The sequence below is a fragment of the Hermetia illucens genome, chromosome 4 (assembly GCF_905115235.1).
Source record: "Hermetia illucens chromosome 4, iHerIll2.2.curated.20191125, whole genome shotgun sequence".
NCBI lineage: Eukaryota > Metazoa > Arthropoda > Insecta > Diptera > Stratiomyidae > Hermetia > Hermetia illucens.
The window spans coordinates 111858399-111882858 of NC_051852.1; positions in this window are offsets into that span (position 1 = coordinate 111858399).

Consider the following 24460-nt stretch of genomic DNA (forward strand, 5'->3'; position numbering starts at 1 on the left):
AATACCGGATGTATGTCGCAAAATTTTGAACTAAGATCGCCGCAGCACGCATTTTGGATGGTTTGTTAGAGCAACATAGTTGGCTTGCATATGTCGCTATAGTTTTAGGAATCGATTTGTAGATCAACAACTTTCAGTTCGGAGAAAATAGTGTTTTTGTGGAGCAAGCAAAAAAAATGTGTAATTTTAGCTTGACTTCTTGATTTTTCACCTCTATGACCAATTCTAGGTGAGCCTCCTATCGAGGTGGGTTCCAAGGAATTTAACCACATCTAATTGAGGTATAACAATATGGTTAATATTCACTTCAAGACTATTTTCTGTTCACAAAGTGGAAGTTATTTGATCGTGGCTCGTTCACGTCACCCTCTTCATTTGAAGGCAGTTGCTTCAATTCGATTCTATTACAATTGTAGAGAAGCCAGTTTTAGGCACGTCAACTTAACATTGCGGTATCATCAGCAAAGGTGGAAAATCTGTCGTGTAAATGAGATACAGTATGCAGCACAGGACAATAAGGCCTAGTACTCTCCTCAGAGAAACCCCATCTCTGATCTTATGTTATTCAGGTGTATTTCAACTACAATCAAGGTTTCGTTAAATTAAAAAGCACTTTTTAATCCCTCATTATAAATAACATTGAAACTATAATTAACTTAGGGGCTATCTTAACAGATAAAAGATATAAACATCTATGGTAGAAGATATGATGCTATCTTGAAACGAAGGGAAAACTGGGACGAACCAGAAGAATGCGTGTCAGGATATACTAACGTCTTCTACACCGATGGGTCAAAAACAAAAAATAGTTCTGGAACAGCCGTGCACCTCTCGAATAAAAACGAGAAGTGGGTTTTTCCTTTGGGATAATCCACAACGGTCTTTCAGGATGAAGTGTATGCAATCCTAAGGGCGGCAACCTGGATGATTGGCGAACAGTTAAAGGGCAGGTGCATCGCAATCTGTAGCGATAGTCAAGCTGCATTGAGGGCGTTGAATGGTACTTTGATCACTTTAAAAATCGTTCAGGAATGTAGAAAGTGATTGAACTTTATTTCTAGATTCAATATGGTGGATTTACTATGGGTACCTGGTCATTGTGGTGTAGAGGAAAATAAAATCTCGGATGCCTTAGCAAAAGGGGCTTTCACTTTCCCCATGCCCTGATCGGGACCAGCTATTGGCGTGTCAGTAGCATTGGCTGATGCTGCTACATATCAAAAGCTGAGAACAAGCTTCCCATAATGACAGGTGGCTAATGCTGCTAGACAGACCAAACTTTTCCTGTCAGAACCAAACAAACATACTGCAAAGTTAATCCTGTCGAAAAGCAGAAAGTCTTGCAAAAGTATTGTGGGCATTCTGACTAGTCATAATTCACTAGCTGGACATATGTTCAGAATAGAAATTATTCAAGATGATACGTGCTCATTCTGTAATGAGGAAGCGGAATCCACGGAACACTTTCTATATGAGTGCCCCGCCTATGGATGCATCAGACATCAGATTTATGGTGCTGATATGCTCCAACTACAGCGGGTAGCATCACATCCACCAACGGATACATAAACGAATCCGGGATATTCCGTTAGACGTGAGAATCGAGTACAATGGACCGCTGTTATTCTGCTAAAAAAAAATTGACAGCTCCCTTTCGCAAGGTTAGAGAGTTCCGCTCAAACTCAACACAAAATATCGCTACTTAATATATGTATATATAAAGGGTTGCATAGGTCACACCTTCTCACCAAATTTCGTGATAATGGGTTCAATCGTTTCCGAATAAATTGGGTGTGGCAAACAGACGAAAGAACATTGGATCGATTTTAATAAGGTTTTGTTTCACACAATTATTATTTTCGTTAATTATGACGTCTGCATTTTATTTGCATGGTTTAAAACGCAATAAATTCGCGCTTAATCGATACGGATTTCCATGAAGCGTGGCATGCGTATGCGCGATGCTGTCCTCTATACCGGTGCGTTAAGTACTCCTAGGATGGACTTAAGGGAGATTTTTCAGTCAATTTCTAAAAATTCGTAATATACCATTCGTGCGTTTATTTGAGCGGATATTGGAAAGGAACATATTTTGAGGCCATAGGGTTGTGAAAAATGGCACGAGATTCGGTGGGAAAGTTGGAAGCGTCCAATGAGTTATATTGTCCTACAAGGGGCTTAAGCGAAATATGGGCATGTCGGGCATCAAATGAAACTTTTGATTGCTAGTTTTCGATGAGAGTCTTATTTTTGACATTTGTTTTGTAAAGATGCTGGTTCCGAAAAAAAAGTAAGGATTTGAGATCAATTCGAACCTGCCTTTCACAATGATTTATGTACCATATATACAAAACATCACGAAGGGACATTATATTCTCACGGAATTCTTGGCGAAGTAAGTTCTAAAGTAAACGTGGGTTAGTCCCAGCCTGACTGACTAACGGTACTTTCAATTGAGATGGGAAGTTGATCCCCCTTTGGGAGCAGAATCACTGAAAGTATTGCCTGCTTATCATCGAAGGCATCTAAAAACAATAGAGATTCTTGGACTTACAACCTACAAATCATGAACTCGATTGTGCTTTGGAAACGGCTGGGATGGATCGGATTGGGACTGATCATTTGACTATGAAATTTTGCTTTCATAAACAGTTTTTGACTAGATTGGATTGGAATGTACGAACACCCTCTAGGATGGTATCTAGCCTCCCCACAATGCTTGCTTGCTCTAACTTTTATTAAACGATATAGGCTAGAAATTCTGGGGATAATCGAGGTAAAATGGTGGGGCTCTGGGGAATATTCCTCTCTCTTCTGTTACACTAGGCGGTTGTATTCTGGGAAGTCCGCGTGGGGTAAGCTTTAATCCGGCGTTGGGTTAATGCTTACTATATCCGCTAGACCCTTGTCCTGGGAGGCGGTGTCAGACCGAATACTAACTGCGAGGTTCCGAACCATCGTAGATTTCTAATGCAAAGGAGAGTCTCTCAAAAGGAAACGTTGCGATCTTAACAGAAGATATAAATGACAAGGACAGCTTCGATAACAAAAGAAAATTGCTCGAATATTTGTGATTGTGGTTTTGGAGTTTCTGCAGGTTCCACCACTGCGTAATTGGTGGCACATTGTTCGAGCACAGAATCTTCATAAGGCCAGTTGGATTTTAACTAACCAGCAGCATATATTTAGCCAGATTGGGCACGTAGTTGGCTTCAGGATGTCTGAAACAAAAGAGGTGGAACAACTTGCGGAAAACATTATGTTGGGAACTAAAAGCTCATGTTGTCGCTACAACCGGTTGCGAATTTGAGCTCCGATACCGTGGAAAATCTCGAGTAATAAAGCGTAATGTGGCCATGAAAAAGGAAATTCCTGATTGCGGCTGGGCAGGGAAGCAGAAGCTGCCACAAATAACTATGATTTTGACATGATATACCGCATCACACAAAAGCAAGTCTCTCAATGGTCCTTTGAAGTGTTGTTGGTGCAATATATACTTCGGCTCGAGTTGAATAAGTACCAGCAAAATTGATAATGTTGACCGGCGCAGCTTACAATAAAACGAAATGTCTACCATACGTTTTCTCGGCTGAGAGCGCTAGATTTATTGGACTGCGAGTTGATGTTGATCACTGTCGGTTTATTCCCGGTGCAGCAACGTATTGTGCCTACATTGACATTTCGCGCAGCTCATCAATGTACAATTGCTTTCACCAAGGCCTGCCTTTAAAAAATTGTAAGAAAAAATTGTAGTAATCCTCAATGTCAGATATTGTTAATGATCTTCTACATACCTAGGTTTGCTAGTTCTAACAGATACTGTGTTGGGTCATAAAATCCCCTTAATTTATGAGTCGGATTCATGAACAACCGCTGGCTGTGTCACTACTCCGTCTATTAATGAAGCTAAAGTCCGCACCAGGCGCGGAAGTTTTACCACCAAGTCAGCAGGAGGAAACCTTATACACCTCGATGCTTATCCTGCCGAGACAAAGAGGGAAATCTGATTTCCGACAGAATGGGCATATTAGAGCGATGGGTTGAGTACTTTGATGAGCTACTGAACAACCAGAACATGGGCGAGTTGGAGGTCCCGCCAACTGAAGACGACGGACAAATAATGCCACTACCAAGTTTAGGAGAAACAGTCCGTGCAATTTATCGGCTAAAAAATCATAAGTCGCCAGGAGCCGATGGAATTGCAGCCGAATTAGTTAAATATGGAGGCGACCAATTACACCAAGTGGTTCATCAACTTGTGCTCAAGGTATGGGACAGCGAATCAATGCCTGACGATTGGCAACGAGGCATTATCTGTCTCACACATAAAAAGGGAGATATCACACAGTGCAGCAATTATAGAGGTATCACGTTGCTGAGTACCATCTATAAGATATTGTCCACTATCTTGCTAGGCCGGATAGCCCCATACCCCCAGAACATCATTGGCCCATACCAAAGAGGCTTCACTCCAGACAAATCAGCAACAGATCAGATTTTCTCTCTGCGGCAGGCGATGGAAAAACTGTTGAAATATGGACAACAGTTGCACCATCTGTTCATCGACTTTAAAGCCGCCTATGATAGCATAACCAGGGTAAAACTGTACACGGCCATGAGAGAATTCGGTATCCCGACGAAATTAATAAGACTGACTAGGCTGACCCTGACCAATGTGCGAGGCCAGATAAAAGCAGCAGGATCACTCTCAAGACCATTAGACATCAACAACGGTCTACGACAAGGGGATGCCCTATCATGTGTCCTCTTTAACCTGGCCCTCGAGAAAGTGATCGGTGATGCTGAGGTAAATGCAAGAGGTACGATCCTCTTCAAGTCCACCCAACTATTGGCCTATACTGACGATATCGAAATCATGGGAAGACCGGAGACGAACAAACTGTCTTCATTCAGATCGAGCAGGCAGTGATTGGCGCGAGATCTTGGGTTGCACATCAATGAAGACAAGACAAAATATATGGTGGCAACGTCAGCACCGAAGACGAATCAACCAACAACATCAAACCGCACTGGTCAAACACGAAGAAGAATAAGGATAGGCGAATACAACTTTGAGACCGTTGACAATTTCTCCTATCTAGGGTCGAAATCACAACCGATAACAACTACGATGATGAAATCGGCTCACGGTTGTTGTCAACCAACAGAGCCTATTTCAGCTTACAAAGACTGTTCCGCTCGAAACGTCTCATCAGAGGGTCAAAGCTCTTACTGTACAAGACTATGATCTTGCCAGTCCTCATGTATTGCTCGGAAACTTGGGTTCTTAGCAAGAAAAATTGCGAACTCTTGGCCGCGTTCGAGAGAAGAATCCTCAGAAGAATTTTTGACCCCCTACATGAGAATGGACGATTCCGTAGCCTACACAATGACGAAATCTATGAGCGATACCATAACCGTCCGGTTGTGGATAAAATCCGGCACAATAGGTTACGGTGGGCGGGTCACTTAATCCGTATGGATGAGGATGATCCCACTCGCAAAGTGTATAAGGGCAATATCTATGGTAGAAAAAGAAGACGAGGCAGACCCTGCCTAAGATGGAGCGATGGCGTGGGTCAGGACGCCAGACAGCTTTTAGGGATATCGAATTGGTGGACCTCGGCGCAAAACCGGGATGTCTGGAGTTCCTTATTAAGGCAGGCCTAGACCGGATACCGGTTGTTGCCCCATTGATAATGATGATGAAAGTCGTTGGTTGTCGAATCTGGCATGCAATGTCTTCTATGCGGCCTCGTAATTACCATTAGAGAGATGCATAGGACGAATTAACTCACTGGTAGCTCTGTTTTTCAAGTGGATGGTATTTCCAAGTGGATAATCGTGCATTAATCGCTTGAATAAGTGATAGAATTGTTTCCACTTGAGGCAATCACCACTGGATTTGAATATGTTGATCTTTAGTAAGCTAACTGGTGCCTGTGCGGTGTGTACAACTGTATCAAGGCCTTTTTCCAAGCACTTTTTGAGAAATATGATTGCTTTTCGCATCTTCGATGTTGAGATATCTTCTTGGGGTGTAGCTGTCGGCTGTCACATCATCGGCACTCTCATAAATACGTTGATGGAACCTCCGAGCCTCATCCCAGAACCAATGGAAAGTGAGCAATTTTATCTCATAAAATTGCATAGGGTTAACCGACTTCGACTCTATGTCACTTGATGAGATTTTCTATGTGTTGGAGGTAGCCCTCTAGGAAATCTATTATCTCTGGTAGTATGGCTGAATTTTGGCATACTGAAAATCATCTTTTAGCTCTTGCGAGGCAGCTGAAAATGATGGTGCTTCCAGACTACGCAACAGCTGTTGGATGCTTTGATTTACCTATGTGTACTTCATACTGACTTTAGCCAAATACAGTAGAATCGGTAGAATTAAGGGACCGACGCCATGGGCGTACAAAATAGAGTCAATTAATTCTGAAGATTGGCAAATTTGAATGAAAAAGCCGGAAATAGAAATAATTGCGATACGAATTATCGGGATCCCACTGTACTCACTGTACCCACTGTACGAGGTTGCAGCTCTCAGTTATTTGCGTTGAAGGATGCCCACACTTGCTGGAGCTTGGCCTTCAAATACTCGGGCGTTTTTCAGCTGGAAGGGTCCTTCCTATAGTTTATGATAAGGTGATGGAACCCGTCCCCCAATTTCTTTTCTCGATTCTTCCATCACTAATTCTGAAATTGAAAGAACGTAAAATTTACTAACCAGATGTTCAAAGTCCAAATTATGTTTATCTTGCTTGGTCAGCCGGCACTAAATTGACTGTTTAGTGGTAACTGACGATTTAATGAAATTTTCCACCTAATTTATATACAATATAACAGCCCATGAAATATTTACTGGCACCGTGTGAATTGTAAGGCATGTGCCACTTTAAGGGCCCCACAGGTTATCAGTTCGGCCTTCAATTCTAACTGATCAGCCCAAAATGAAACGATAAACGGCTGATGTGTGGCAAAACTATCATTCAGTTTAAAATGATCAGTCCGACTGAAGAACTTAAGCAATTTTTATCGATTTGCCTGAACGGAAGTAAAATTCGAGAGGTAAATCGTAATGTTTGAGTTAATTTTATCCACGGCACAGGAGTTAATTGCGTTGACTTTATAATGACTGTGGTCGAAAGATTTTCTTTTGGAATTTATTAACTTAACTGCTTTGCCCACAAGAAACATTATGGATAGTGATAGTGGAAAAGAAATTAATACTATAACCCTTTGTTGCAAAAAAAATAATAATTTATGAAGCACGTTCCGAAAGGAACACAGAAAGGTCATGGAATCGAAAGTCAAGTGAAGCTGGCACTGAAGACCTGTATGTGCCAACTTTATGGTACTATGACCATTTCTTCTTTTTGTTTAATCAGCAATCTCCAGCCCAGTCTTCTTCAAGTATAATGGATCCTGACACAGAGGTAAATAAAAGCACATATCAACTGATGTCTCGTTGAATAATATATTTTTAAAGTTATACAAATTTATCTTGCCATATTATTTTACCATATGCAATACAATATTGTAAGTTCGCGGGTCTCTATACCTGCATGTTCTGGGTTCCTTTGCATTGACCATTGGGGATTGACATGTGTTGAACTTCTAGATCCTTCAAACAGTCGGAAGGGATGTATGACTGAGGAGATAATTTCTTTATAAAATTATGCAATGCAAGGCAAGCAAATACTACCAACTTAATTCTGGCAAGATCTAAATTTATTCGATTTTGCTATACACTAAATCTGGCAACCAAAATCAAAAATCATATTCTCAATGACCCTTCTTGCGCGGGTAACCTAAGATTAAAAATTCTTTTCTCTGTTGTCAGTTGTTTTTGAGAAAAAGGCTACAATAAGGTATTTACCAAACTGCAAAGTATACCTACATATTACAAACATAGATATTATCATCACCCCAAACAAACTGTCTATTACCGAAAACATACTACGTATACATACCGTGCATACATATGTACATATGTGGTGCGTGTATGGAATACCACCGGTTTAATGTACTAATATATCTAACTGATGTAGACACCACCCGCGAGCTTCATTGGCACCTACGTACACACATATGTCAGTCTAGAGTAATTGATATTGATATACAAATGACTAAAAAACTAAAACAAAATATTTCTTTACGACCCCCATCCATATGAGCTCACTTTTTTGTGGTATAGACGAATTGATATGTGATGATGACGTCATATACGTTGTAGAATGCATATAATTCACAGAAGATGGAAAAGTTTTGCCCTCTATAACTCAGTTAATAATAGTTGGATTTTCTTTGAATTTGGTCAAATTGTGTCTTATGTTATCACTTACACGAGTGCCAAATTTTGTACTTCCAGAATGAAACTAAGTGGTGTTTTCGGATAAATTTCTAAAATATTGCAATATGCAATTGTTAACTTTATTTGAGCAGATGTCGGAGTGGGATGTATTTTGGGGCCTAGATTTCGTAGAGGTGCACCACTGTGATTTTGTTCAGATTTTTCGGTTGGATAGGTTCTGGAAACGAGACCTGCTTCACTTTTTGGGGCCCACATATTGAGCCCTCATCCTCTGTGTGTCACCTTTAATTTGATTCGCCACATGACCATATTTCCACCTCAACTCCTGAAATCAAGAAGGAGGAGTAAAATATATCCGCTTCAGACAAAGTCCAAGCATTAGTGGAAGAACGCTTGAGCTCCATTCACCCGGAAGGCGAACATGACTTTTTTGGCAAAAATGTTGTCGCTAAATTGCGTAGACTTCCATCCACCCAAAGAACACATGCAGAAATGATTATAAATGATGCACTATATCAAGCAGAACTGAACAATCGACGTGTAGGTTGTGGAATTTATAGCGAGTGTCACGAAGCTACCCTTCTGTAATTCGTGCAGTTGTGCAAGATATAAAGACCTCTCAGCCCCTCAATCACCGGAGGAAAGTGCTGCCAATATGTCCCAATACCTTTCCTCTCTTCAGTATTAAATACGACTGATTTATAAAAAATAAAAATTACGTAAATATTATATTTCATTTGTTTTTATCTAAAAACACTCCTTGAGTCCTTTGCAAATTGCCTCACACATCTCAGGAATAATTCGTTCCAACGCCTGAAACGATGTATTAATTGAAAATTTTAGATCCTCGTAACTTCTCCCTGCTGCCAACCACTTCAAAGTGGTCATGAGATGCTCGTGGAGTGGAATGGACACTCTAAGAATAGTATCATGCCTTCCAATTAACATCCATCTTCATATAGTTATGCCAATCCTTTGGATGAAATCTTCGCTCACTTAACAAAGTTGTGTGTGAACACCTCGTTCTTTTTTATAGACAGTCTGTCATCTATACTTACTTTTCTGGTTTTCCTTCTCCCATTTGTTAAAAGAATTGTATGAAAAAATATGAATTTATTGGGCAGACGTTAACAATCGAACCCGGCCTGAGTGCGACAATTGGAGCGGTATTTGCGTGCTTCCGCCATCTCAAAGATAATAGCTTAGATTATTTTGGAACATACTAAAGAATATCTCGACAGGTTTATCGCCTGAGACTGATTTCCATTTTGGCCACATCAACACCCATGGGAAATTTGAAGCAGTATACCAAGTTTTGATCTCCGCTTCACCTGCTCTGGATCGCTTTCGAGAAAGCTTTGGACAGGTAGGTCAGACATATAATGGCGAATGGCTACAAAACATCGTTTTTGACGGCGACACTGAACTTGATTGATGTCGCTCGACTGCTTTCTGCTAATATCCTTTCTGTATTGCTCCATGGGAATAGTATATGGAAAGTGAGCCCTACTCTTGCTCAAAAGTTCTGAGCTTTATAATTGGAACACTGTGGTCTGATATAATTTCAACAAAGAATGTCATTGGCGCATAGGCCAAATATCCGTGGATGTACTAATGAGAAGGCAAAAGAAGTAGGGATAGATTACACATCAAAGAAGGGCGAGAGCTTTATAAGCTGGCTATGCTATGCGGTAGAAATCACTATCCCAAGCTGGCCCATGATTGGTTCGGCCCAAATAAAGTAACGTAGAACAATGGAGAAGAAGTACAAATTACAATAGAAGTTCAGCGATTGTACATAGTCGTGGTTTACGCGCAATGCTCTATTCTGGGATAAATGGCAACCATGTATTGAAATGACGGCGCGATGGTTGATGGAGTAGAGCGTCAGCCTCTCAATTTCATTGCTCTGAGTTCGAATCCCAGTCGTCATGGCTGTCTGTGTTAATTTAGTGTTTGTCTTGTTGCTGTGAGTTTATCACTTATACAGTGTTAAGTGTGATGATAGTGAAACTGAAGTACAGTATGACTGTGTGGATGTCCTATACTCCACTACGGAGTGAACAAGAAACACTATGTATCCTTTGAGGAAAAGGTAAGGAGTGAATATGAGTGCGGCCTAAGTTGTCACACTAATATTATTCACTATTCAGTTGTTTTTCGAGAGATTGGAAAGATAGAGAACTGTTGTAGATCGTGGACGAAAAACAATTTTATTTTATAATTTCCGGTAAGTCCACGGAAACGCAGTTGTTATGCTTCAAAAATACATCCGAGTGAAATCTAAAAGTGGTGCTCGGAAAAGCTCGAAAGTTACAAGGTATAGCCAATACTTTTATGGATTGTCGAAAACAGGCGCCAGAAACGCAATATTAAGAGAATAATCCCACATATGATGTACATATCCTCTTAATTTTATAAAAAAGTTTAGTAACCTCTGGTCTGATTCAACTAATCTAAACCACCGATATTATCAACTTCAACACTTTTCAACCATAAAAATGGAAACACTAGCCACGAGCGGAGACATAACTCCTGATTCTGAATATAATAAAAAACTTTAGCCTCAATGAAACAACGCGCCATGTACATAGAACCGTCCTCGGAAAAAGTGTGAACTTTCCAAAAAAGGACAAACTTTCCAGTCAGAACTTTCATCTCGAAGAAGTGAGAAATGTCCGCAAATATGTGCAGAGAGTCGATTGCAGTTTCACGCTAGCGAATTTATTTGTATTTGAGATATCTGACCAAGTCCAATCGCTCCTGATATTCTTTGGAGTGAATGGAACCAGTAAATTGCTCGTTGATGGTTGGCTTCCTTCACACTTTAACATACCTAATTAACGAAATTCTATATTTCTTCCACAATCGACGAACAAAAGTAATTAAAAAATGAACTAAATGGGGCGTTTCAAGATTTATCAAATGAGCTCTAGAGTGAGGTACTCAAGGTACGAGTTGGTATTCTTACATGGTGAATATTAACTGAGTTCCCAGAACCAAGCTTCCAATTTGTCCTAGTTACTTTGGAATTTTACCACATGAGGCATGCATTTGCTAAACCTTATTTCTGGAGACCTATTGATGTTAAATCCTCCTTCGTCAGACTTTTGAGGATTTTTTTTAGACCCACAGCAATCAAGAGATCTAAAAGTTTGGTCGGTTCGTATTAAAATTTTCGCAGTAATTAAATTCACGCCTCTCTAGAATAACTATTTAATTGCTCCTGATGTAAATACCATCCAGCATCCGCTTTGACAATTTGATCTCCTGTTCATTCAGGGCTCCGTAGTGTCTAACGGACATCGAAATCAAGAGCCAACAAATGTGACGCCACAAATTAACATTCTATGTGTAAACACAACAACAATTTATTCTACTCTATTTCATATTCTATTGAGTACTTTCCCATTCCGGTTGCGTCGCCATCGAACCACCTAGCATCAGCCACCCCCGATTTCAGATAGCAATTAGTCTTTGCCAAACTTTGTTCAAAATTAATTAACTGGGCTCTTTGTCAGATATTTAGGGTGGCAAGAGTCCAATTGCCGTTTCTATGTTTGCGTACCAAAACTTTTCCCAGCCCCACACACACTTTTCTCGGCCAACACTGACCGGTCAGGTTTAGCTGTACAGTCCGCTCCACAATATAATATCACATTCTGAAAATGGACAATTTGTTCGGCTAATTCCAGGGATTTGCTGATTTGTCCTGCAGCTATAAGTCCTAGTTTGAACGTTTTGGTTTATTTATAAATCTACAAGTTTTCGACAATAGTGGAATCGGTCTTAGCAGAGAGTGGACGCAATGGGGCTTCTATGCATAAAAGGATGTTCGAACGTAAGGCAACCGGATTTTGAGGTTACGGCTCCCTTTGTTTACTAAAGTAAACCTTTTGAAGGTGATTGGAAACATGAAACATTATGTCTTTCCTTCTTCACACAATCGGTGTCCACAATTCTGGCTCTCTCACAGACGTCGTAAATATGACCTTCTCGTGATCATTGATTGTCGAGATTTAATTGACGAAAATGCATCATACCTACAGGAGATAAATAAAGAACATTCATAAATTTCAAAATTTCGGATCTCATCTGAAAGTTCTTCATATTATGCACATTCTTTGTATTATGTGTCTTCCCATTCCAGTAACTTCAGGAGCTATACCCCAAATCGGTGACCAGATCGCCATAGAAGCACGCTGACTTGGAGAACAACAAAAATCCATCGAGGATAATTCTCTTGAAGTACAAGTGCATATTGAGATAAAGCATTCGAGGGTTAGTTCGAATCAGCCTTAAAGGTACCACAAGACAGATCGAGAGTGAGAGGATATTACAGAATCATCCCAATCGGCACATCCCTGTTTAAAATGTTGGACATATGTTTCATGCAAACGGATCTAACGTATCCGAGAAATTGACGAAACTCTTTTAAGTCAAGTAATGAAGCTCGATAGACTTGGCACCCAGTTCAGATTTGGTAACGCATGTAAATGAGTTTTGTGATTGATTTTAACTGTAACCAGGGGATTACTGTCAAATATATACTACCCAATGAAAAACATTTTAAGTATCCGCGATTGTACGGTCCTCGGCTGTATTTTCTCAAATGGGTGATGAAAACGCTTTTGAATTTTATCATTAAAATGCTATGCATGTACATTTTCACACTCGCTCACAATTAGGTGCATTGCGCTTAAGCGGGTCGTCGTAGGCAGTGTGAATATGTTCATTTCCGCTAATTTTCGAATATATAATTGGCAGTCTGTGCTTTTATTTTTGCAGCTTAAATGCAACGGGATGGCGAGACAGATCTGTATCGACTTGCTAAAAGCCGTGATGAACGCACACAGGATATCGAACACTTCTGTTGTGTTAATGACAAGAACGGTACTTTGCTTACCAACCGTCGAGCCGCAACGGATAGATGGCGAGAATACTTCGAGCAGATTTCAACTGAAGAATTTGCTCATCCTCCACTTCCACAATCATTGCCGACATTCGGAGCAGTTCCACCAGTCAGCGCAACTGAAGTCGAGGAGGCAATAAAACAAATGAAATCGGGGAAAGCAACAGGACCTGACGACATCGCATCTGAGCTCTGGAAAGCGAAGAGCTGGGACCCAACACTGTGGCTCAGTGAATTCTTTAACCGGGTTATTCAGGAAGGAAGAACACCATTTGACTGGCAAGAAAGTACCACTGTTCCAATATGGGAAAAGAAAGGTAGTCCAGCAGAATGTTCAAATTACCGTCCGATCCGGTTACTTTCCCATACCATGAAGATTTTTGAACGCATTTTTGACAACCGTATTCGCGAAATCGTTGAAATAACCGTGAATCAAACCGGATTTGTCAAGAACTGCGGAACTACTGACGCAATACACGCAGCGCGGTTATTCATGGAGAAACACCATGAGAAGCATCGCCCTCTTTACATTGCCTTTCTGGATCAAGAGAAAGCGTTTGACCGTGTACCACACGAACTCATTTGGTATGCTTTACGACAACACTTCGTGCCAGAAGAACTCGTGCGCTGGGTTCAATTGCTCTACCACGATCCGAAAAGTAAAGTTCGAAGTATGGCGGGTGTATCAAAACCGCTTCGTGCCTCTATTGGTGTTCATCAAGGAAGTGCCTCACCACTACTCTTTTACCTTGTTATGGACACCGTCACACGGGATATCCAACGTCCAGCGCCCTACACACTGCTTTATGCAGATGATGTTTTCCTAGCATCTGATAGCAAAAATGATCTCGAGCAACTTGTTCAAAAATGGAATGATCGCCTCATGCAACACGGTCTCAGATTGAATTTAAACAAAACTGAATTTTTGACAATCGATCCCCATGAAGCAGGCACAATCACTGTCAGCGGCAGTGATCTGCCCAGAACTGAGCGATTTAAATACCTCGGGTCAATGCTATCAGCCAATGGAGAGCTGCGTTATGAAATTGCTTCACGCATTAACGCAACCTGGATGAATTGGTGTTCCACAACTGGTGTCCTTTGTGATCGACGTATCAACGAACGTCTCAAATCTAAAATTTACAGCAATGTCGTCCGTCCAGTCGCTCTCTATGGTTCTGAGTGTTGGCCGACCATAAAAGACAATGAACGGCGTCTTGCGGTAATGAAAACTAAGATGCTACGTTGGACTAGTGACGTCACACGTTTAGATCACATCCGAAATGATCCGCGATCGTTATGGTGTTGCACCGATCGTGGAAAAGTTGCGAGAGAGGCGTCTTCGATGGTATGGTCACGCAATTCGTGCAAACGAGAATTCACTTGCAAAGATTGATCTGAACATCGAAGTCGATGGTAAACGTCCAAAAGGCAGACCTAAGCAACGGTGGCTTGATACGCTGGATGGGGATTTCAAAGCCTCGAGATTGCACCCAGATCAGGCATTCGATAGAGCCAAATGGCGAAACCGATCACGACGAGCCGACCCCGCTTGTGAACGGGACAAAGGCTGAAGAAAAAGAATAAGAGTTTAAATGCAACGGGTATCAATCGATGATTATAAAAAAGAGAAGAACAGCTGGTTCTTGGTTTCGGGTGATGTTTCAATAACCGGTTCTATCGTTTTTAGGAAAGACCATGAAGAGGTCATACAACCGCTTTGAAATCACGATTGTTTCGCGTTAGATGTTTCAATGTATTGTGTTATATCAAATTATGATCCATAAAAGCAATGAATCTGACCCACTTTTGCTGATTTGATAGAGACAAATTCTATCCTTGTAAAAAGAATTTTTCTATAGAGGATTAGGTTTCCGAAAATGTTTTGCTTTTATAAAAAATTCTCACTACATTTGGAAGAGTGCAGTTTGTGTGCACCTTAGCGCGGGGGTTGGGGTTCGGATATTTTTTGAAAGCATCTGTGCACAATAGTTTCAATTCCGTAGATACATAAAAGCAGAATTAGTTTAATTTGTGAGGGAGCCGAAGCTCCAATCATTCAGCCCTTTTATTAGGCCTGTTGTACTATTTCCGGAGATCGCCTATACAATGCCCTCTCTAAAGGCAGAGAGTGCGCGGATTCTTTATTGAAGAAAACCTCGCCGTGGTATTTTCGTGTGATATGTTGCCAGGCCGAGCAGCTGCATATAAAGTGCATGGCCGTTTCCTCCTCCTCCTCCTCACGTTGGATGTGGGGTCGAGGCCATAACCCCAATTTTCTGCATGTGGCAGTTTAAGGAGTAGTATGAAGTTAAAAGTACTACTAGGGTTTTCATATCCCACTTTTTAAGGAACAGCAAAAATGACGCACTCCGGATAGCTGAGTAGTTAGAGCACAAGGCTGTCGTACGGAAGGTCGCGGTTCCAAGCTCACTGGTGACAGTGAGATTTGACGTCGGATACCAGTCGAGTCAGCTGTGAATGAGTACCTGGGTCAAATCGGGGTAATAATCTCGGGCGAGCGCAATGCTGACCCCATTGCCTCTTATAGCGTATTATAATCCTGTAGTGCACCGTTACGGTCTTGAATGAAGTGCGCTAACACGCTTCAAGGCCCTGATTCAATATGGATTGTTGCGCCAACGATTATTATTATTAAAAATGACGCTCGGCCCCGGATTCTTTCACAAAGATTTTTGCTTGCCGACAGGAGATCAAATTACTCCATCCGGCTGCTGAATCCTTGCAATTTCACTCTTAAAACTAGACTTGACAGTGGATGGTCGGATGGCGAAAGTTGGCAAGCCAGTTTGTGAACAAGGAATATTTCGGTAATTTGAGTAAGTTTCAGCTGCAACTGGTGGCAACTCCTTGGCTTGATGTGGGGTTGTTGTTTGGTGACGATAGCACTGTCCGACTGCTGGAAAAAATTCGAATCGTGTGAACCCAACTGATTAGTGGCGGACCGATTCCATGCTTTTTTCACGTGTGACAAATCGTCACGAATAAGACCTATTGCGCCCACCATCCGCATTTATGAACGCGCTTAAGGCATATTCTTTTTCGAATATTCCATTCTCAATTATTGCATCTCCATAGATTTGCCTTCCTGGAAGGCGTGCTGCCTTCAGTGAAATGGCTTCCTAAGAATATATGTATCCCTTATGCCGATCTAATATTCAACAGAGGGAGGAAAACGGCTACGGTTTCGTATCAGGGCAGAGACAACTCATCAGACGCTGTCTGACATTTGCTCTGGGAGCAGCGTGACCGAAGCGGCTCGCAACAAGGTTGCGAATTATATTCAATGTAAATCCGCATCTGCCCTGATACGAAACCTAGCCGTTTTCTTTCCTCTTTTGATTTTTGAACTTTAGGTGTTAAACTCGAAAAAAGGAGTCCGTGGACCATAAAGACTGAGAGTAAGTTGCTCTCCATTTGGTCCGGTCCGGCATCAAGCGGATGCGGACTTAAGACTACTCAATCCCTAAACAGAAAAAACGATGTAATAGTCTTTTCAGTCCTTTTAGTAGAAATGAAGTTTGACTGATCGGTCGGAAGCTTTTCGCGTCCGAGTAATTGGGTTTATTTGGTTTGGAAATAAATACCACCTTCACATTGCGCAGGTTGATTATCATATAAGCATGTGCTAGGCATATACCGAAGCCATCCATTCCCTTTATCAGTAGAACAGAATGATCGTCTGAACTTATATCCATGGAACCAGTTAAATCCCTATTTTACTCCAGTGATACTACTTTGCATGCGAGACTCCAATCTCTCGGTGGAGGCTTCCATACATCTCTCGGCCCTGAGATGAGATTTTTGGTGCTATCTGGGAGGTGCATATACTTCAATCAAACAGTTCGTCATTTTTTCATCACTTTTTATATATCTCCTCTGTAAACATAAATAACCCAAATCGTGACTACGTTTTTGGCCAAGAATTCGCATCAGTTTAGAGGTTGACGCAAAGGGGTTAGTCTCCTTGCAAAAGTGCCTCCATGCTGATCATTTAGCTGACCTTATGCTCTTTCTTAGAGACCTTTCTAAGCCTCCTTGTATCGACTCTAGCCAGCGTCTATATCAAACATTAGCGCTATTTTGAGGAAAATTCCTGCGGTTCTCCTCTGTTTTGTCAAATCCGAGTTCCACTATGGCGTTTTAACCGTCTTCGGCATATTGAGTGGACAGCTATCTTCGAAAGCTTCACTCTAGCTAGTTGTGATCATCTGGGTTGTTTTCTCAATTTCAGCAATGGATTTGATGCGCCTTCTAGAGATCGTAACTGGGGCGTTTAGTTCCTTATAAATCAGGATATATGCTGGGCGTTAACAGTTATTACCCTCATGCCTTTACAATTGGCAGGTTGGATAGCTCTGATGCGTTCATATAAGTCTTTAACCAATATAGCAGTGAGGTTTGTTGAAACCACAGCATGTTGGAAGTTTAAGCTCCTGATTTCACCACCAGGAGCCCATGGCTATTGTGTGTGGTATATAAATGTCTTACAGGAATTGATTTGACGACTGATAGCTACAGTGACTGCCTGACGATGCTGCAAAGTTTCTTTGAGAAATACGATACCTACCCGCAATGGAGCCGGTTCAGGAGCATCGATAGTAAGGAAAGTTCCTGGTCTGTAGACTCTCCCCCTGCTTTCTAGAAGCATCCAAGTGGTGCTGTTGATGTTATTCTGGACCCTAAGTTGCCCTAGAAATTCGGCACCATTACGCTTTTCAGCTCAGAAACCGTCATTGCCTCGCGGGCAAAGAATAACTGTAATATTTTACACATCTTCACTAACAGCGAAGCTTAATCCCCTGTGAGAATGCAGTGCTCAAAGCTAGGAGCAGTTTCGTCGTAAACTGTTCACACTGTCGGCATCGTAATCGCATGGATTGGTTTCGCTTAGAATACCAGTGGGCAAGACTTTAGCCTCAGCAGAGGACACCGACTGGAGTCCGGGTCAGTAGTACTTACGGAAGAGGCTTATTACGGCTCGTTTATTAAAGACTGGGTCGCAACTGGATTAGTTCCCACTTGCATAAGTGGAAAATGAGTCTAGACTCGAAAAGCTCATTTAGTTTTAGTTTGAGGTTTTTATATTTAACTGTCATGACAGCGATTATTCAGCCCTTGGCATGGTATTCATACCTTTGGTTGTAGTTTTTGTTACCGCTTTGCTTCTGGTCTCACCTCTGATTCCATATAGCACCTTTCTTACTACGCTTCCTCACGACGACAAGGTAGGTGACCGTCAAGAGAGAAGCTTTAGTTTATTTTTACTTTTATATATATTACTTTTTACTATTTTTTTAAATAATTTCCAAATTGTTAGAATCTCAGGAGATGCCAGGTTTAACTTAATACTAGCAACAAATGCTGAGCAGTTTGTCTTTGACAATCCTTCCCGTTTAAAAAAGAATAGAACGATTTTGGTGGTGGATGGCGGTGGTATAATATTTTAATGAGAAAAATCAGCCCAGACCTCACGAAACAACAAACCCAATTGCAAAATGGTGTACTTGCTTCAGGCTGGTAATATAATGGCAATTAGAACCACCTTGTCACGATGTCCAATTTCTTTGACTTCTAGAGAAAGTAGTCCATATTTTGCCTTCTTTTCAACGTATTTCCGTCTATTATTGCTATTAAAGGAGGAACACAGCATCAATAATATGCGTGGGGCTACCTATCTTGTCAGCTAATATTGCGTCACGCTTACTGTCTGTCGAATTCACTCGCAATTTGCTTACAAACAGCTTTGTTGTAAAACTTAGCACGTAGCAAACCGATTTAACGATGGCGTTGTGCTGCAACATCAACTGTTCAGACCGGTTCATCTGCCTCACGCAGAGTTTATGTGATGAATCCGGTATTTGGACATATAATAATAGTCCATATCGGTCGGGAAATATTCTAAATGCATATGCCAGTGAAGGGACAGACATTTTATTTTTCCCTCAGAGATGCGATTTCAGTTTCACAAGTCTGCATGAATTCGAACAATAGAGCATCCTTCAAATAACTAACTTCAACTGGAGTTCTTTGCAAAATTTTTACATACTTGTTGAAGTCTATCTCGATTATGCTTGGATGTGAAAGTCACCAACGCTATGTCTAATACGCGGCAATTCTCTAGACCGAATTCCATCCAAATATTGCGGCTGAACATGTTAATTATCACAGCAGACTTCAAAGATGGTCATCAGTATTAGCATACAACTTGATGTCATCCAAGTACATCAAGTGTGTCAACTCGCACTGATCCATATTTGATAACGCAACTATGCCATCTAAAATCATTCAATACACATGAAACAGGGCCCAATGTCATACAAAACAGCAATGGATTTGAATGGGCTTTGAGGTTTAGTATCCTTAGATGAACGCACTGACAAGATTCCATAGCTGTCGTCAAAAAACTTGATTAGTTTGGGGTCAATGTGGTGCAGACGTACAACATCGATAAGCCTGGTGTACGGGACGCTCTCAAAAGCCTTGTATATACCAACTAAAGAGAGATATTTGGCTTCTAGTAATCCCCATAGTAAAGGAGGGTGGCAATTTCTCGGCTGATTAATGATCTGCTTTATCCTATATGCCAACCGACCGAGTATATCGGCGGACATTCTGTACCAGAAATTGCTGCACCCAGTCAATGCCAAGGCGCTGCCAATTCTGCGTGATTATTATGGATCTTCATCTTCGACAACGCCCGTAAAATGCATGGCTCAGATAGTGGTATGGTGGGCGGCCTTGGTTACCATATTAACGTGATCAGCATGCTGTATGGGGAACCCCCAAAGCTACCAAAATATTCTTTATTATTTATATTCTGCGAAAACAGCACTACCTGGTCGTCCTATCCGGATTCGTTAACTGATAATAATAATAATCGTTGGCACAACAATCCATATTGAATCAGGGCCTTGAAGCGTGTTAGAGCACTTCACACTGTAGAAGGCCATGTGGTTAGCATTGCGCTCGCCCGAGATTATTACCCTGATTTGACTCAGGTACTCATTCACAGCTGAGTCGACTGGTATCCGACGTTAAATCACGATACAAATCCCACTGCCGCCAGTGAGATTTGAACCGCGACCTTCTGTACGACAGCCATGTGCTCTAACCACTCAGCTATCCGTAAACCATTAGATATTTCCTGTGAGGTACGTTAAAGACAGATTCCTCAACCATGATGATGAGTAGCTAAAGAGATGAAAGGGACACTTCATCTCGGTTCTGCGTTGTGTAATATGATATTAGTCGAGGACGTGCTTTAGATGATCTTTCTCCGGAATTTCCCACTGTTGCGACGATATTCGAATCGTAAACGTCGATCACAGCGCTGAATTTGTCTTCAATACTTTGTCCAAAATTTGTACAATTATCTCAACACTACCATCAATTTGAGATTGTTCCCCGCTTGTGTCCTCTCTATGCTACTATATGGGGATAGTACATGGCAAGAGAGCGCGACTACCGCTGAAAAGCTCCAAGCTTTCATTATTCAATGCATTCGCATATTTTACCCTTAGGCAATAACTAAAGAAGAACTTAGTCAACGTGTGGATCAGATAGCCGTGGATGTGCTGATCAGAAAATGGAAGTGGCACATAAAAGAAATGGCGACAAGTCCTTTGGGGGTTATTCCACGCAATGGAATCCATTATCCTATTAAGACAACAGGAGGCGGTTTTCTTTCTAATGGACTTACTTTATCCGAAGCTAACCAGATCATCCTAGCCTTACAACGTGCAGGAAGTAACGTGGCCAAAAGTAGTTGCCAGCGGTTTTTCGTTTCCTTATATACATTCATAAACGCGCTGTGAATTATATTCGGTTCAAACATCGATAGGTTACTCTGCACTGGACGAATCCGTCAGTGCTTATTTTCCTGAAATTAGGTACCCTGCCTAAACGAAAGGTGCATTATCCAAAAATAGAGAAAGGTAACTTCTCCATAGTTGCTGCAGCCCAACAACAAGTGGATGGCAACTCACGGCTCCTTCAATCTTAGGAGAAATAATTCTACTTGAGTTTCCTTTTTCTTCAGAAAGATTAGTCCTTATTAAGAGAATCTCAGTTTAGCTGATATTACTTTCTAAGTAGGTTAACCCAACCAGATCAGACGTGCCCGTATAGTTAATGTGCGAAACGGGTCTTAGTTCGAGTAGCTGAGGAACCGTTTGAATTGGTAAAAGCTAAAAAGAGTACAAAACAAAAAGGGGAACTGCAGATCTACTTGTTCAGAATGCTGAAAGGTGTTTGTAGAACAACCAAATGATTGGCAAATCCCACAGTTCCGGGAGCAAATCCCAGAAACCAGAAATATGCGAATCAACCACTCTACACAGGAGAAGAGTAAGTCAGCAGTAGCCAAACACACTCTGTAAAAGGTTATCAATTTGTAAATCATGAAGGAGGTATAGGTCATAAGGGGGCACCCTAGGTATTCACTTATGGTTATTCCAATGTAATCTGCCACTAATTACCCCAAATGAACTTCTAATTGCATAATTTTCGAATAAGAACCCCAGGCAATTATCATTTTTTCCAGGTAGTTAAATTTTGCAGATGTATAATAAAAGACACATGTTTAATGGCAGCTGACTCATCAAGATACTGAAGGAGAGTGCCAATATAGATAGGGTGTCGTGCCGGTAAGATGTTTAGAAAGCGGCATAATTTCTAGCACTTTTCTGGAATATTCAGTAAACAGTGAGACATATAGAGGGTCTCCTCCATTGAAGCAATTAGTATCGGGTTATAAATGTAAATTGAAGGTAATTAATTTAATTAATTGGGAAGAAAGGGTTGTATGAAAATTACAGGATGAGATTTTGCTAACGGAATACTCAATCCAGCAACATAAATACTTAGGGGTACAACGGTTCCGTCTCAAAGCCATCACCAGTCTGAACGCAGAATTTTCAGCATTCAATATTGAGGGGAACAATATTGTGAGGGAGTTCAAAATTTTGAAAATGAAATAAATGTTCTTGCCAATGGTGGGACCACACAACACGTAGTGAAGCAGAATAGACTCTCCGCGTTAGAAAATGACTATACGTTCTTACGCCGAAATAGTAATTTCATCTGCCAAATTACCATATCCGTTAAAAAGAAACCAATTTGGAACGCTCATTAATTAATTATAATGGTTTAAAAATTGAATCCTCCCAAGACGGAGAAGAAAATGCGGTGACGTCCGCTCGAGCAATTTGAATTTTATTGACGTAGATAAACGTGAAGACTTCCGGTTTAGTGTTTGTTGCTTTTCAAGTAATCAATCAATTTTTAACAGGGAAGTGGAAAATTGATGCGTGAATGGAGAATTCTTCAAGTTAGTTTACGGTAATATGTGTCGGCTTTTAGTGATCTTTTTGGATTACGCAGCTCCCCTGCAACATTTGAAAGAGATTGAAGCAGAAAACGTACTTAATTTACCTGAATGGCATTGTAGTGGTAGGAAAAGGCTCTAGTTTATCACGATGCCAGGTTCGAAGTAAGAGTATAGGAGTATCCGACACTCAAAGAAAAATACCTCAGTCATAACATCAACACCCTCAACACCTCTATTAAAGAAAGATACCATGCATGCATATGGGGCTAGCTGTCTAACCCAGCAGTCCGCAGTGAATCAAAAAATCAACTCAGCTGAAGGAAAATGTTATAAGACTTTTCAACTAGGCAGAGAAAACTGGCCTAGGCATGAAAATCCATTCAATGCATGCAGCAACGCGAGCAGGAAGCAAGGCGTAAATACTTCTTAAACTTTTTGCGAGTGTACCGTACAAACGGCAGAACAACACACTGTTCTCTTATACATATATAAATATACTGAGAATTTGCAATCCCTATCTGAAGATATTTCTCCTCCCGAGGTTTAAGAAAACATTTTGCATCATGACAATATGGACCAAGCAGACTCATAAAGAGTAACGGAAGAGTGCGAGAAAAGCGATCTCCCCTATAACCCCACAAAGCAGCACAAAGGGAGCAGATAGACCTGCACTTGGCATTGATCCCGCCCCCGTGCCATATGTGTAATGCTTTTGTAATTTAGCCATCTAAGCAATAATTATGTATGCCTTCATATCTTTCTAAGTAAATTGGTTTAAAAAAAAGCAGGGTTAATGAATTTTCTTGTCTCGTCAAATGGTATTTCAAATCTCGACCTTTTGACGGCGCTGTCGGGTTTCTGTATATCAATTCCGACCTGGTCGATTTTATCCACGGTTTTATTAAAAAACAATTCGGGAAACCGAAAGCTTGACGCTTCAGGTATAAAAGGTTTTGTGTTTCCCCATGTGAGCAGCATAACGTAGTTCTCCATTGGCTGATATTATTGACCCGAAATATTTAAATGGCTCAGTTCTGGGCAGGTTACTGCCATTGCCAGTACTGAGTGATTTAAATATCTCAAGGGGCAGGTTACTGTCATTGCCAGAACTCAGCGATTTAAATATCTGAAGATAATGCTATCAGCCAATGGAGAACTGTGTAATGAAATTGCTTCATTAACACAACCTGAATAAAGTTGCATTCCATAACTGGTATTCTTTGTGATCGACGTATCAACGCACGTCCAAAATCAAAAACTTATCACAATGTCGTCGGTCTGCTGCTCTCTATTGTTCTAAGTGTTGGCCGACTATAAAAGACAATGAACGGCGTCTTGCGGTAATGGGGACGAAGATGTTGCATTGTATGACACGTTTTGATCATGTCTGAAATGAGAATATCCGCGATCGATGTGGGTTTGCACCGATCGTGGAAAAATTGCGACAGAGGCGTTTTCGATGATGTGGTCACGTAATTCACGCTAACGAGAATTCACTTACCAATATTGGTTTGAACATCGAAGTCAGTGGTAAGCAACCAAAAAGCCGGCCGAAACAATGGTGGCTTGATACAATCGATAGGGATTTAAAGCCTTCGCGATTACATCCTGATCAGACATTTAATAAAATAAAATGACAAAACGAATCGCGATGAGCCGACCCCGTTTGTGAACGCGACAAAGGCCGAAGGAAAAAACAAGTCGGAATACCGGAAGCTCGTGCTTCGGGTATAAAGGTTTTGTGTTCATCTTACGTAAGAAATTTCAACGCGCGTTTTTCTATCCGTGTATAACTACAAATCCAACGTATTCCTTCATATTTTTCCAAACTACGAGACATACGTACATATTACAACCACAAATATTACGCTCACCC